Source organism: Sceloporus occidentalis, unplaced genomic scaffold (assembly GCF_023333645.1).
Source record: "Sceloporus occidentalis isolate IW3139 unplaced genomic scaffold, rSceOcc1.0.p SCAF_7, whole genome shotgun sequence".
In the NCBI taxonomy this organism is placed as follows: domain Eukaryota; kingdom Metazoa; phylum Chordata; class Lepidosauria; order Squamata; family Phrynosomatidae; genus Sceloporus; species Sceloporus occidentalis.
In genome coordinates, this window is record NW_028316987.1 from 34,633,981 (window position 1) to 34,648,971 (window position 14,991).

The 14,991-nt window shown below is 40.0% G+C and overlaps 1 protein-coding gene and 1 pseudogene across 2 annotated transcripts in view; both read right to left on the reverse strand.

The window, feature by feature from the left end:
* Window positions 1-14,991, reverse strand: part of SUGCT (succinyl-CoA:glutarate-CoA transferase) — a 374,021-nt gene that overhangs the window by 292,550 nt on the left and 66,480 nt on the right. The gene's annotated exons all lie outside the window — the stretch shown is intronic.
* LOC149309495 (U2 spliceosomal RNA) lies at window positions 703-850 on the reverse strand (annotated as a pseudogene).

Genomic DNA, 14,991 nt, shown 5'->3' on the forward strand with positions numbered 1-14,991 from the left:
ACTCATTGTTATGCAGTATTGTGGTGTTCCTACTAGGGCTGTGCAACTGATTTGATCAAATTCTAGAATAAAGAAGTGAATCAGTATGATTTGGACTGATTTATACCAACTCCAAAGGATATTGGATTGGCCCAATTCAGTTCTGGGGTGGAGTATCGCCATTCAAAACAAACTAATCTGGAGATCTGGACAACACAAATAAGTAGGGAAAAGGTTAGATAGTGTGTCTACAGAACGGCAATACAAGAAAGACACCAAGGCAGTGTGATTTCATGGGAAAGAAAATTAGCTAGGCTAGGAAAGAACATAAATATCAAATTATGTAGTAAAAACAACGAAAACAAAGAATTTAAGCACAAACTGCTATTGCCAAGCATCTAACTATACTTTTGGAAACCCTATCCCTACCTAGCATTACAACTTTCATTTCTTATGAAGATTAATCATCATCTTTGCAAGAAACTGAAGACTAATTTTCATTGAAGAGGTAAATATCTGTCTGGACTGTACTACTGCAGACTGACTATCCCACCACACAAAACATTAGATGACAGGAACAAAGGAACAAACCTAGACTTCTTCCTGACATCTAGTTTTCTATATGAAAGGGCTTATTCATTTTTTAAAGGAAAAGCTAATTTAATGACACGAGCCTCTCATCTGCAGACTAGATAGAGATTTACCACCTCAGAGACAATCAGGCCTTTGTTAAAGCCATTTATTGCTTTAGGAAATAATCTGAGTAATTTTTTGAGGATTTAAATTCAGTATGGTAACACTATTAAAAGAGCTCTGAGGGAAGTCAGGAGAGTTACTACACTTGATCTTAGCCAAAAGGCCGAGAAGCGATACAGGAGAGTTATATTGCTTTAGACTACAACTCTACAGCCATTTACTTCAGAGTAAGCACCACTGAACTTAATGGTATTCGCTTCTGCGTAATTATTAACATGATATCCCCCCCCCCACCAGTAAATGCAGAAATTGGCTTGTTGATTTTAGTGTGTGATATTCTTGTTTATGCCTGGGGATTACTTTTATCTTTTACTGAAGATCCAGTCAGGAACTTACTGTACAAAAAGATTGTACAAGGCTAAGATAATCATGAATTGCATTTCTGCTCATTTCATATCCTCCAACTGTCCTTATTTGGTAGGAACAGTCCTGATAAATCTTCTCTGGTTTCACTTTTTGGGCTGCTTTTTAAATTCCTGACTTTCTGTTTTCTCCTCCTGCTTTCCCCCTTTGTCCTTAGCTTACTTCCACTGCTGCAAACTGAGGAATTTTTCCCACAGCTAAAAACCCCAGCTTACCTTACCCGGTTTGAATCCTCTTTCAGGATGCAGCCAAGTATTGTTGCTCGCATTTTGCCAGCAATGCCACCTCCCACCTTAAATCCACCTAAATCCTTGCTCCCAGCCATGCTCAGCCAGCTGAATTGCAAAGTTGGGAGCTTCCCGGCTTTGCAAATCAGCCAGCTGAGCACAGCTCAGCTGGGTTTTAGGTGAGTTTTAGGTGGGAGATGCCATCGGCAGCAAAATGCAAGCGATAATATCCGGCTGCATCCTGGAAGAGAATTCAAACTGGGAAAGGTAAGCCAGGTTTTTTAGCTGTGCGAAAAACTCCTGAGTTCCAAGTGCTAAAGTAGTTTGCACTCAAGTTAATTTACCAGGGGGGGAGAAAAGAGGAGACTGCAGTCAACCTCTTCCCAGTAGGCTCAGGCCGAAGCAAGTAACTTTTGCCATCTTGACCACTCTGAATTTTCTTGGCCACATATGTCCCAATTTGAATCTGTGAAATATTGGAGACTGTGACCATGGCCTATGCTCCGAGGCTATCCTTTTACCCCAGAAACATCCCTGGGCTCTTTGGTCTTGACACTTGCCCATCTTCTACCCTTATTATATTTCCTTTTAAATGAATTAGAGTTGGACTCTCCAGTGTCCTTCTCTTATATGTGTTTTGTCTTTGGTAGCATGTTATCTGTGTCATTATTCTTGTACATTCATTCATCCAATACTCCTTTTTGAAACAAGTAAACTTTAATGTGAAGTCGAAGGCTTTCAAGACCAGCAGCCATAGTTTTCTGTGGGTTTTTCAGGCTATGTGGCCATGTTCTGGAAGTGTTTATTCCTGACGTTTCACCAGCATCTGTGACTGGCATCTTCAGAGAATGCATTCTCTGAAGATGCCAGCCACAGATGCTGGTGAAAGATCAGGAATAAACTCTTCTAGAATATGGCCACATAGCCCGAAAAACCTACAGAAAACTAAGGGAACTTTAACTTTATTTACAAGCATGTGTTAAAATTGTTGTTCCCCACTTGGTTTTTTTTTTTTAATTCAGATATAATATAAACTACAATTAGCACAAACTCTGCTTTGTAAACCAGCTTCTAGGCTTTGTTTAATTTCCATACCTGTCACTTCTTGCAAACCACACCTTGTGAACTGAGAGGTTTGGATGTAAAAAGGAAACAGAATTTGGCTTTACAAATGGCTCTGCATCACTTATGAACTAACAAAAAAGCTGAGACAGAACAGAGCCTCCTGCCTTCTTTCCTTCTAATTCCTTCTTAGCAAAAATGGCCATTGTATTTTCTAAACTACACCATTTACTAGTTACAAAACATCTCATAGCTGTTATAGAATAAAAGCATCAATTTTTATTCTAACAGAGGGAAAAGGAATTTCAAAGGACCCAGAGCATCCAGTGTTGGAAACATAATGACCCCTAACAAAGCTATGTTTTTGGTTGACTGCCTCATTTCCTTAGCTTGGACTAAGAGGATGTCCACACAAGTGAAAAGAAGTGGTTTAACCTCGTGTTGAACCTTACCTGTTCAAACCACATACATGACCCAAATGGCAGGAAACTGGAATGAAGCCATGCTCCACAGTTAAACTTCTGGTTTGCTCCAGGTCAATCCAGCACATGTGTGTGCATGCATTTGGGGCAGAATAGAAAAAAATAATGGCACAGTGCAGCTTGTTCCCACAAATGCCCCATTTTGGTCAGTGTGATCTTGCAGAAGAGGGGGGTCAGGGCAGACTACCCATCAGTGTTCAGCCTGTTGTGTGAGTTGGTGGTGTGGTCAGTGGGTTCTCAGGAAACCCTGAGAACCAGCTGTCCAGTATAGAACTGGACATCTAGAACTGGGCATCAGTGTAATCAGAATTCCTGAACAACAGCAAAAGCTGTTTTGAAATCAGCTTCACAAATGACATTGTGTCACACTGAACTGTCATTAAGCCTTCCGCATGAGGAACAGATGTGTATGCAAATCCAGCCTTTCCCCCTCAGGAGGAGCAAGAAAGCTGCTGATGTTCTAAAGAGAATGTTAACTACTTTGCACTCTTGTCTAGGAAATAGCCACTGCCAAGGAGAGACTCAGGGAGCAAAAGCCAAGTATAGCATCCAAAATGTTAGCGGATGGAATGGTGAAACCACATCCTGTATGCAGCACATGAGGCTATAAAACCTGTTTCTCCCTTGTAGAAGTGAGTCCCAAACTAGCAGTCGTCATATTTGATTTCATTTCGTCATGTTTTTAGCACAGTTCACACAGCCATGTACAGTCAATTCATTCTGAACTACTTCTTGTAGATTCTATAAAGCAGAACTTCTATAAAGTGACTTTGGGGGACTCTGATTCATAGAATCAGGGGGAATTCTGAAAGCTGCAACAAAAAAATTACTTTTCATAGCTCTAGTGTGAAGTCAAAAAGGACAGGACATTTGCCTCACCTGCCTTCATTACAGTTCATAGAGAAGACGTATTATTTCCATTAACACAGATATGAGAAAATGTATGTGACAGGAAAAAGAGTAAAGTGAATAGAGATTGTTGCAGGAAAAGGAGTAAAGCAATTAGAGATTGGAGATTATCTCTAACGCTTCATCCCGTTGTTTTCCCGACGAGATACACATGCACTTAACTTCAAAGATGGGTCTTACTGCATTCTCCCATCATCGTATGATGAATTTTAAATGTAGATTGTTTTAATACGTATGTGTCTTGTTTGTTCTTTTAAATTGATGTATGTTTTAACTGTTCTTGTGTTTTTAACTAATGTACACAGTGTGCCCATGCCATATGCAGGCTTGCCATATGCTGATTTTAGTGTACGTGGACGGCAAGCCTGGGAATGAGCCCCCATAGAAAATAATAGGGTTAAAGCTTATGCGCTTTTCCCCACATGTGGGGTGGTGGTGTCTGGAACATATCCCCTGCATATAGGAAGGGTCTGCTGGATTTGCTGGTCTGTTGCTGTTCCCCACCTCAATCCATGGGGTAAGAAATCATTTTTGTTGTTGTTATTTGTAAGCTCTGAACAGCTTGGAAACATCTACTTTACAGCAATTTGGGGAAGAATACCCACAATCCCTCGGGTAATAGGGCAAGAAAAGAACTTTTCCATGATGTGATTAAGACATTTGCTGTGTGTGTCTTGATCTTTCAAGGAGGCCTTGCTTCCGTTTCTCTTTAACAAGTAAGAACTATGTTGAGGATCTTCTCAGTAATGATGTTGCACTAAGCCATGCTGGGGGAGATTTCACAGGGCCAGCCCATTCCTGGCTATGGAGTTATAAAGATCATTCTTTTAAAAAGGTGGCTTGTCACATTAGGAAATGGCTGATAATAGGAATTACTGGTGCTCGAGCTGATGTTTAGTATTAGTAATCTCTGCTAGAGTTTTAGTGCTTTCAACAATTGTCTATGATTCATGTAATTTTATTGTTTTTAATATGTTTCACAGATTTTTGAAAGTTGCTTTTGAAATGTTGGTTGGAAAGCAAGGAAAAGCCCTGGAAAAATAGATACAATATTGCAAATTCTGAATTTTGTATTTATCTGACAGTTCTTGACTTGCAGGCCGAAAAAACAAATAGCAAACTCAGCTAGTATAAAAATTATTTCACAAATGTTCTAATGACAAACATTTTAATTAGGGTTATAAAAACATGCCCTCATATAATTTCAGATGAATGAAGCTGCCATGCAGTAGAAAAAAACCCTCTCCCCTCCATGAGCAATAAGTCTATAAAAGCACTCACATGATTCCATCTCTATCACATTTCCTTTGTGTTGTTCTGCAAAACATTGCAGCTGTTATTTTTTATTAAAAATCAGAATCTATTTTAAAGCAAATGCAGTTTTGTATATTCCCATAATATGAATCAAATTATGATTCTTATTTAGAAAGTCTCTCATCATATTAACCATGATTGATTTCCTGATATGTGGCCAATGAAAGGCTAAAAAAACCCTAAAATTAAAAAGCCATAAAATTATTCTTAAAATTATGTCTTTTATTACTCCAAATATTAGCCAAACTCTTAGCATCAAAGGAAGCTAATCTCTGATGGCAAGCCAAGTGTACTGAATGTCCTTAGACTCAGTAATGAAAACCATAATGTAAAATTCTTTGTTATTAATGGATACGAAATACAAATCACAAATCACAATGATAGGTTGACCAAGCCCTTTATTAATGCTGCAAACAAATGAACTCTGTTAAAAACAAAGAGCACGTTTCCTAAATGTAAATGTTTGGCTTTGATATGTTTGGTTTAGACTATGATGGGGGAGGAGGGATGCAGATATGCAAGATGTCCAGATCATACTTTGGAGGACTTCATTCCCACTCAAAGATACATAGATGGGGAGACAGGCTGTGGGCAAGGTGATCTCCACCAGATGTTAGTGAGTTACAGCTCTCAGTATTCTTTAGCACTGACTTTGTTGTCTAAGGCTCATGGAAGCTGCAATTCAGCAGCACCTGCAAGTCCAAAAAATCTCCACTCCTATATAGGCATAAACCCAGCTCATGCTCTGGTAATATGGGAAACTATAAAAGCAGGTGTAGGAATCATGTGGCTACAACTTCCAGCAGCTGAAACCATAGGGAAAAGACCTGAGACTTGCAGCCACACTTTGCCCACTCTGGTATAGATGAGGTGACAAGAACCCACCACATGGCTGTGTTTCATACATGAAAACAATCATTTTCAACAGATCTTTTAATTAAATGTCAAGTCTCTGTATTAAAATGAGATAGGAGCTCAACAGACCGCCCCTTTCCTAGTTGGATCAGGGCCGTGGCAACCTCATGCTACAGCCCCAATCCAACCTTTCAATGGCACAAAAAATGGCTCCTTTTTGCACCCTCAAAAGGACGCCATAGCTGCGGCAGGCCAACTATATGTTGCTCCTTCGGCGCTGCATCATATGTTCATAGCACCAGAGGAGCGTCATGACACTGTGCGCCATGTGGAGGAGCACATGGTGTCATGGCACCCTGGGGGCAGACTCAGGGTGTGCATCATCTGGATACAACACCCTGACTCCATCCCCAGGCCTGCCTTTCAGGCCAGTCTGTACAGGGCCGTGTATAGTGGTTGTTTTGGAGAACAGGTTGCTTTTATAATGATGTGTTGCATACTGTCACTCACCCTCATATCCTTTTACAATGAAGGGTGAGATATAAATGCTACAGATGCATGTTTCTGACCCAAATGAAAATACATTTTTAAACAAGATGAACAATTATGAACTTTTAAATCAACAATCAAATAAACCAATCCATTAGTGATATTTCAACTTCTGAATCCGTTAACTGTTAATAAACTTAACATTTTTGATGGCTATGTGGCCATGTTCTAGAAGAGTTTATTCCTAACGTTTCATCAACATCTGTGGCTGGCATCTTCAGAGAAAAAACTTAACATTTATTTCCCATTTATTGTTCTCCAGAATTATGGGAAGCTAAAATTAAACAGAGCTGGTCAAACCCATAAATCCCAGTTCAAGGGAACAATGATTCACTAAAACCTTTGAACGTACAAGGGTCAGAAATGAATTACAGTGGTGACCAAGATATACAGTTTTCTTCCCCATTTCCCCCAGTTATTCAGTTCACGGCTTTTAACCATAATCTAGACAAGTGTTTACCATGACAACATCTTTCAAAGGATTTGACTTCACAGGTACATACATATGTTAGCAATACTAGGGCCTTCCAGCATAACTTTATGCATGCTTACCTGGAGGTTTTAAGTCTTGCTGTGTTGAATGGGGCCTATTCCCAGGACAGTATATGCAGATTGGAACAATATAGAGCAATTCCTTCTATTCTACAGCAAAATTATATGTGTTGTCACTGCATCATCCAGTTGTTATGGTTAAGAAATGAGAAGAAGAAGAAAAAAGCTTTCCAGATCGAACACATTATTCCAAATTAGGCAACTGTTGTTACTAAATTTAGATAATTATACTGTCTTTGACAGCATACATTTTTATTTTATCTTACACTAATCATGAGCTGTAGTAGTTTTATTCTTCAGAATGAGTTATTAATCAATACCATTCTGAAACGTAGCACATTGCTCCTGCTCTTGCTGCTATGACTATTGTGATGGGCATCCTCATCTAATTTAATTTGTAACAGTGGCTAATCCCACTGAAGAATAATTTGTCCCATACAAGACCAATTGTCTCATTACAGTGTGTCATGAGTTGTTACTAGACACACAAGCGGATGGCATGCTTTACACGTGTCCACTACAACTGCTTTAAAGGACAGCAATTATTCATCACAAACCACACTTTCAGAAGTTTGCAAGTCAGCCATTTTTTTTTATAAAAGAGCACTTTCAACTCCTTTCAAAAGACTTAGCCTCAAAACATTTTTTGTTTAACTTGGTTTAACTTAAACTCTTTTAAAGTTGTAACACAGAAAACATAACAAGCCTTGTGGTTTGTGTTCTGGTTGCTGTTGTAATTTAGGAACAGCTTTTCATAACAAAAGCTACAGGAAGAGTGAACATAAAAGTAATGTAATAATCAGTATTGCCATTCTTGTGCCAAATTATAGTTAAAATGAATTTGCTTCCATACTTCCTCTGTATAGAGCTATAATACTAAATACTTTCCAGGCATGAGAATATTTGCTGACACTTGATGTCTGCCAATATTTGGATCACTAAGCAGCCAATATTATTTAGTATTTAGCATCCACACCTGAAAACACAATATTACATAATCATGGTTTTCAAGCTTTCCACAGTGGGGTAAGAATTTTAACATCTTTTTATTTCCTAAGAACCCCTGCAGGTTCTGAGACATAGGCTATCTAGATAGCCATAGTAGACAAATTCATTCAAGCTGCTTATGTGAATTTCCACAGATTCAAACTTCTTAGGCAAGGAAACAAAACAATTTGAAGTTGTTTGCTGATAATGATGCTTTCCCAAGGTTGGCAAATGAGCTCACTGCACATATGAATGAAAACTGCACACAGGATTTCTATATTAAAGATATGCAGTAAATTACATTTATGGAAAATATCTCTTCTTCCAGTTGAAGGGTATGGCCCAGGAAAGAAGAGGAAAATAGTGAAGGTGAACAACTGGCTCTGCAGATGGTGGTGATGGAAACATTTTTGCTTTTTGGACGACAGTGTGTGGTTTCATGAAGACGGGGATCTAGCAAGGAGTGAGTTGCACCTCAAAACCGGGGGCAGGAATGTTTTGCTAAGGAAATCTTTAAACTGAGTTATGTGGCAGAGGGAGACAGTATTGTTGAGAACAGGAGTTCATCAGGTGCTGAATATAATAACCTGACTGTTATAGAGAAAACAAGGCCTTTAACATGGGTCCTCCATGATATCCTTCCAAAAAACCCTAGTAAAATGTGGGCTAGACAATGCAACTGTTGGGTGGATTTGTAGTTGGGTTAACTGACTGAACCCAAAGGAAAGTCACTATGGCCCCTCTTCATCCTGGAGAGAAGTGACTGAGTGTCACAAGGTTCTGTCCTGGGCCAAGTGCTATTCAACATCTTTATCAGTGACTAAGATGATGGAATAATTTGCAGATGACAAATTTGGCTACTCAAATTAGAAGGTATAGCCAATGCCCCAGAAGACAGGATCAGAATTCAAAATGGCCTTAACAGAATAAAAAGTTGGAGCAGAACTAACAAAATAAATTTCAAAGGGACAATACAGTATAAAAATATAGTCAACAAAATGCTTACATTAGTACAATAAAATAGCTAGACCATCATCTAATCATACAATAATCATACAATCATAGTCCGAAGTGGAGCATTTCATTTTAATAATCTCCTATATAAGATCGGGTTGGTAAGCCCACCGGAAGAGATCCGTCTTAAGTGCCTTCTTAAAGGCATCTAAGGTGGTAATAAGACGGATCTCCTCCGGTAGGCTATTCCACAATTTAGGGTCCATAGCAGTGAATGCTCTATGGGAAGTTATCATTAACCTGGTCTTATGGTATTCTACTAAATACTTCCCGGTTGTTCTGAGAGTGCGGGATGGATCGTGTAGGGAGAGGCGCTCCCGCAAGTAACTCAGGCCCAAGCCATGTAGAGCTTTAAAGGTATTAACCAGCACCTTGTACTGCGCCCGGAAGCTGATTGGCAGCCAGTGAAGAGACTTTAGTACAGGTATTATATGGTCAGACCTAGGTGTACCAATGACCAGTCTGGCTGCCACATTTTGAACCAATAGAAGTTTCTGAACTTGGTATGAGGGTAGCCCTGTGTAGAGCACATTACAGAAATCTAAACAAGATATTACCAGTGTATGTACCACTACTTCGAGGTCCTTTTGGTCCAAATAGGGATGCAGTTGGCATATCAACCGAAGTTGGTACCAAGCACTCCTGGCCGTTGCATCTATTTGAGATGACAACTGTAGGGATGAGTCCAGGAGTACTCCCAAACTTCAAACTTCGTCCTTTAGGGGAAGTATAACACCATCCAGGACTGGTTGACAAATCTCCATTCCCGGACTTAGAGTACCAATTGCAAGTACCTCCATTTTCTCTGGATTCAACTTGAGTTTGTTTTCCCTCATACAGCCCATTACTGACCCAAGGCAGGCATCCAGAGGAGAGATGCCATCCTTAGTCACTGTAACAGTCAGAGACTGTATGTTGACCTGAACTCTTGTGATAAAGAATGGGGGATGAGGCTTAGGACTGAAGTTGATTTATTTGAATTAGACAAGTGCCTATATAATGATAAATGATTTTCTTGAGTCTTGGCAGCCTCTCTGTTATGACATGAATGCTCACACAAGGAAGGCCTCTCAAGACATCATGTCAGGTCCATGCATCACTGCCTCTACCCCCTTCAGTAAAGAATCACATACCAATAGCACATGTCACTTTGTCATCAGAGAAGTGGCAGGACCCTGGAATTCACATAACTTTATATGACCAGATCCATGACTGCTATACCTGTGGTCCAGAAGCACTAGCTGGGGTGGGGGTGGGGGCTTAGAATTCATTGTGAGGCTGTTAAAACACAGCACAATTCCTGCTAGTCCTGCTTCTCTGTGTCAAATTGCCTATTACATTTGATAATATTTCTTCTGCCTTTTTCATTCTTCATGACAGTCCGCTCTGCTCTAGCCTAATCTTCATCTTCATCTTCCCTGATTAGTCAACAGATATACTTCAGGCTGTTGGACCTTTCACATCCAGCAGGGCAAACAGTGCACTGGTTGCAAGTATAGCTTTCTACATCATCAGGCAGGAGAACAAAGGTGGCATAGATGTTGCAGGTCACTGCAGCAGTTCTCTCACCATCTATGTCTCTATAAAGATGGTGGCACAGCCCTCCAAGTCACTGCCTTGAACACCCACAAAAAGCATCCTTGCTCCCTGTTTAAAGGTGCCAGATACTGCAAAGGTATTTATACAGAAAGCATAGTTCCATGAAATCAGTGACTCACTTCATTTCTCAATTCACATTTTATAACCCAAAAGATATAAACTCGTCTTGCTTTGTCTCTGTCACCAGATCTATGCAAAACATAGGTTTGCATGGTCTGTTCATAAAACTCCTATCATGAACTCACTAAGTCAGTGAGGGTAGTTGTATAATGATAATAGTAGATATTTCATCACAGCCATATTTTAATCCCTTGGTAATAAAGTAATCTACTGTATATACTCACGTACAAGTCTAGAAATTTGGGTCAAAAAATTGACTCCCAAAAACTGACTCGACTTATCCATGGGTCAATGTAAATACTGTATCTTAACTCTTATTTAAAAGGAGGAACCATCTCCTGATGAAAAGCAAGAATATAATATGTGAAGCACCAGCCCCTTCTACTCTCTCATCCATCCAGTCTTAAGAGTAAGCACATAGAGCTCATTTTATAAATTCTTTGACATTGTTTTGCTTTGCTTTGTCCTTTAGATCCTTTGCTATATGCTCTTAAGTTTTACCCTCAACTTATCCATGGGTCATAGCAAAATCCATAATTTTGGCCCCAAAACTTGCCCTTGACTTAGACATGAGGTCGACTTACAGTTGAGTATATACAGTATGTATATCTCTCAGAGAACAATCTCACTTGGGGGATATCCATTTGAATAAATTTCCTTATGTTTTCATTGTAAGATATGTGCATGATCATTCTTAGTTTCTACAATTAATGTGTGTCAGGATTGCTGAAAAATGTCATTCTTAGAAGTCATAATCACCAATATGGAATGTTCCAGATGGATGAAGGGGTGTGAAAGGTAAAGGAGAACTTTTAATTCATTCATTTATGAATATTGAGGTGCAAAGAAAATATATACATGAAAGAAAGCATACTGGGTCTTCAGTATCCATGAGGATTTAGTTGCAGGAAGCAGGAAGAATGGAGGCAATAAGCAATAGCAAGTACATTTCTATATCATTTATCAGTGCACTTAAGCACTTCCTAAGCAGTTTACAAAGTGTAAGCTAATTGCCCCCAACAATCTGGGTACTCATTTTATCAACCTCGGAAGGATGCAAGCCTGAGTCGAGCTTAAGCTTGAGCCCCCTGGCTGAGATTGAACTTGCAACCTTATGGTTTGTGAGTGAGTGGCTGCAGTACAGGCATTTAACCACTGAGCTACCAGGGCTTACCTCCCCCTCCCTCCTCACTGGTTGAAATCAATTGCAGGCAGGAGTTAACTTAGGCACGTTACAGACCACCCAAAACAGGCAGTCTCATGCCGCTGCCGGTTGCTGCGTCTGGGAACCACAGTGGCCAAACCGCGCGGTTCCTGGGCGCAGCAAGAAAGAAGCGCCAAAATGGAGCTTCTTTCTGCAGCCTGGAAGTGGCGCTGTGATGTGCTAGTCACACACTCACGGCGTCACTTCTGCCGCACGACATCCGGATGCTACGCGTCCACGACGTCAAAATGGCAGCCCCCGCGTGGATGTGCACCACCATTTTGTACGGACTCAATCCATACTAGGGTTGAGGGGCATCTGGAAGGGACGCCCCTTCTCAACCCTACCACACCCCTTCCTAACCCTAAAACGCCCCTTTGGCGCATCTGTAACACGCCTAAGTCAAGCAGAAGCAGACAAGTGTTTGAATCTTGGCGGTTGGGTTTGCTGATGCTGCTTTCCATTCCCACACTCTTCCGCCTGATGTCTCATTAAAATCAATCCCAGGCGAGAATTAACTAAGGCAGGCAGAAGCAATAAGTGCCTGAATCTCGGAGGTTGGGTTTGCTAATGATGCCTTACACTCCCCTAATGTTTCTGCCTGCCTTAGGAGTTTATCACACTAGCAAGCTCCCACAGGAAAATGGGAGTTAAATGCAATATAATGCAAAGATAACCAGGAAATGCTCAAAGTTTATCATACAACGTCGCAGTTAACGTGAATTAACGTGAAGTTAATCCGCAGTTAAAGCGGAGGAAACCAGCTGCTTTTTAAATTCAGAACAAACCGAATTTTAAAAGCTGCTGGTTTCTTCCGCTTTCACTGTGGATTAACTTCGCGTTATTTCACTTTAGCAGCAATTACTGTGATAAACTTTCCGAATTTGCAAATTTGGGTTAAATTCAAATGTAACTCAACTCTCGTTTAACTCCTGTTTTTCCCGCGGGATCGCGCTAGTGTGATAAATTCCATAGTTAACTCCTGCCTGGGATTGATTTCAATCAGCAAGGAGGGAGGGGACGGCAAGCCACACACACACACACACCATGCCTCCCTACCTTCTGCTTCCTGGGAACATAGTAGGTGCCCCTTAGGAGCCAAATCACAGAAGTAGAAAGAATGTGTCCCCGGTGCCTGGAGCCTCCCGCTTTAGTCTCCCTTCCTGCCCTGAGACTGCTTCTCAGCCTGGCTGCCACCAATCACAGGTTTAAAAAAGTTAAATGTTTCTTTATTTCAGTCCGCGGATGCTGAAATCCACATACACCAAATCTGCAGATAGCAAAGGCCCACTGTACTCACAAATTAATTACAAAAGAATTGGTCTCTGTAATACAAAACTAAAAATGCATAATGTTAAAACTGCATTAGCCTGTGCAGCTGCACATCTGTAATTGCATATGTTAACATCTGTTTATCTTCCCCTGCCGATTAGTTATCAATTAAACAATGAAACGTGCTGAGTTATTTTAATCTAAACTTTTAAAAATAACACTTGGCTGCCTCATCATCCCCAGTCCAATGCCAAATTATTCTTGCATGTGGCAGTTTCCTTGGCTTCTAGGAATGGTATATGTATCCAAGAAGGAAACAAAACAAAACATTCTTTAAGGAGAGATCATGAGGTTGCATAATTTGGACCATAAAATGATAAATGTAACTAGACCTGTTATTCTAATGTGCAGCAGTTTAAAAATTATTAGATTAGGGTGACTTTGCAAGCAGGTGTTTCTGCTAGTTTTACTAGCTAGAAGAGTAAAGTTAAAAGATGATGAAATCTAAAAGATTATTTACACATTCAAATCAAGCTAGATTGAAAAAAAATATCATCTTATGATAAAGGAAGGGATCTATGGTTGTTTAAACAGGGAGCTTACTCAACTGCCTCCCCCCCTGTAGTACTGTACTGTACTGTAGTCCTCCTCTTTTCCTGCTGCCTTCCTAATTTACATCTTTTCATGTTCTTTCACAATATGCTTAAAGTATCATAGGCTCAGTTCATTCCTTTCGTCTTCTAGGAAGAGTTCAAACTTAATCTGTTGATGGGCATATTTGTTGGTCTTTTTGGTGATCTGTAATATCTACAGCGATGGGTGGCTTAGTGGTTAAGACACAAGTTCTGATGATCGGAAGATCAAAAGGTTGGCAGTTTGAAGCCTGAGTGCTGCATGATGGGGTGTGACTAGTCCCAGCTTCTGCCAGCCTAGCAGTTCGAAAGCATGCAAATGCAAGTAAATAGATAGGAACCAATTCTCAGTGGGAAGGTAACAGCATTTGGTGCAGTCATGCTGGCCACATGACCAGCAGAGCTATCCTCGGACAATGCTGGCTCTTCGGCTTAGAAATGGAGATGAGCACCGCCCCCTACAGTCACTTACAACTAGACATTCACATCAAGGGACTACCTTTACCTTTACCTTTAAGATCTACAGAACGTTCCTTCAATATCATATTTCAAATCAATTTGTTTTCTTCCTGTCAGCCTTCTCCACAGTCCAGCTTTCATAACCATAAAAAGTCATGATTACTATTGTCAGGAATTATTCTGATTTGGAATTGAATGATGTATCTTTAGACTTGATTATCCTATTTAGTTGTGTCAGAGCTACCCTTCTTCTTCTTCCACTTCGATTTCTTGACTACAGTCTCTATTTTAATTTTTATCAAGGTATAGAAAATTTGTAATTATTTTGATATCAGCCTTATCCTCCAGTACTTGTTGAAATCACATTGATGAAGTGGGTAATCATCACTACTTATTTAACAAAGGATGTCATGGTTTTAACTATGTGAACTATACACTTCCTCCCATTTGTCCTGCCTATCCCAAGATTCTCTTTTGTTGGATGATTTTGGGTTCAAGAATTATGAGAGATAATCCATTTCCATTCAATTTCTCTAAAACAAGCATAATGTTATACACTTCAATAATGTTCTCCTTTATTACCTTTTATCCTAAACTAAAATGTTAAAAAAATTCATAACCTCTCCTTGCAGGAAAGTTACTTTAGACTTTAGGAC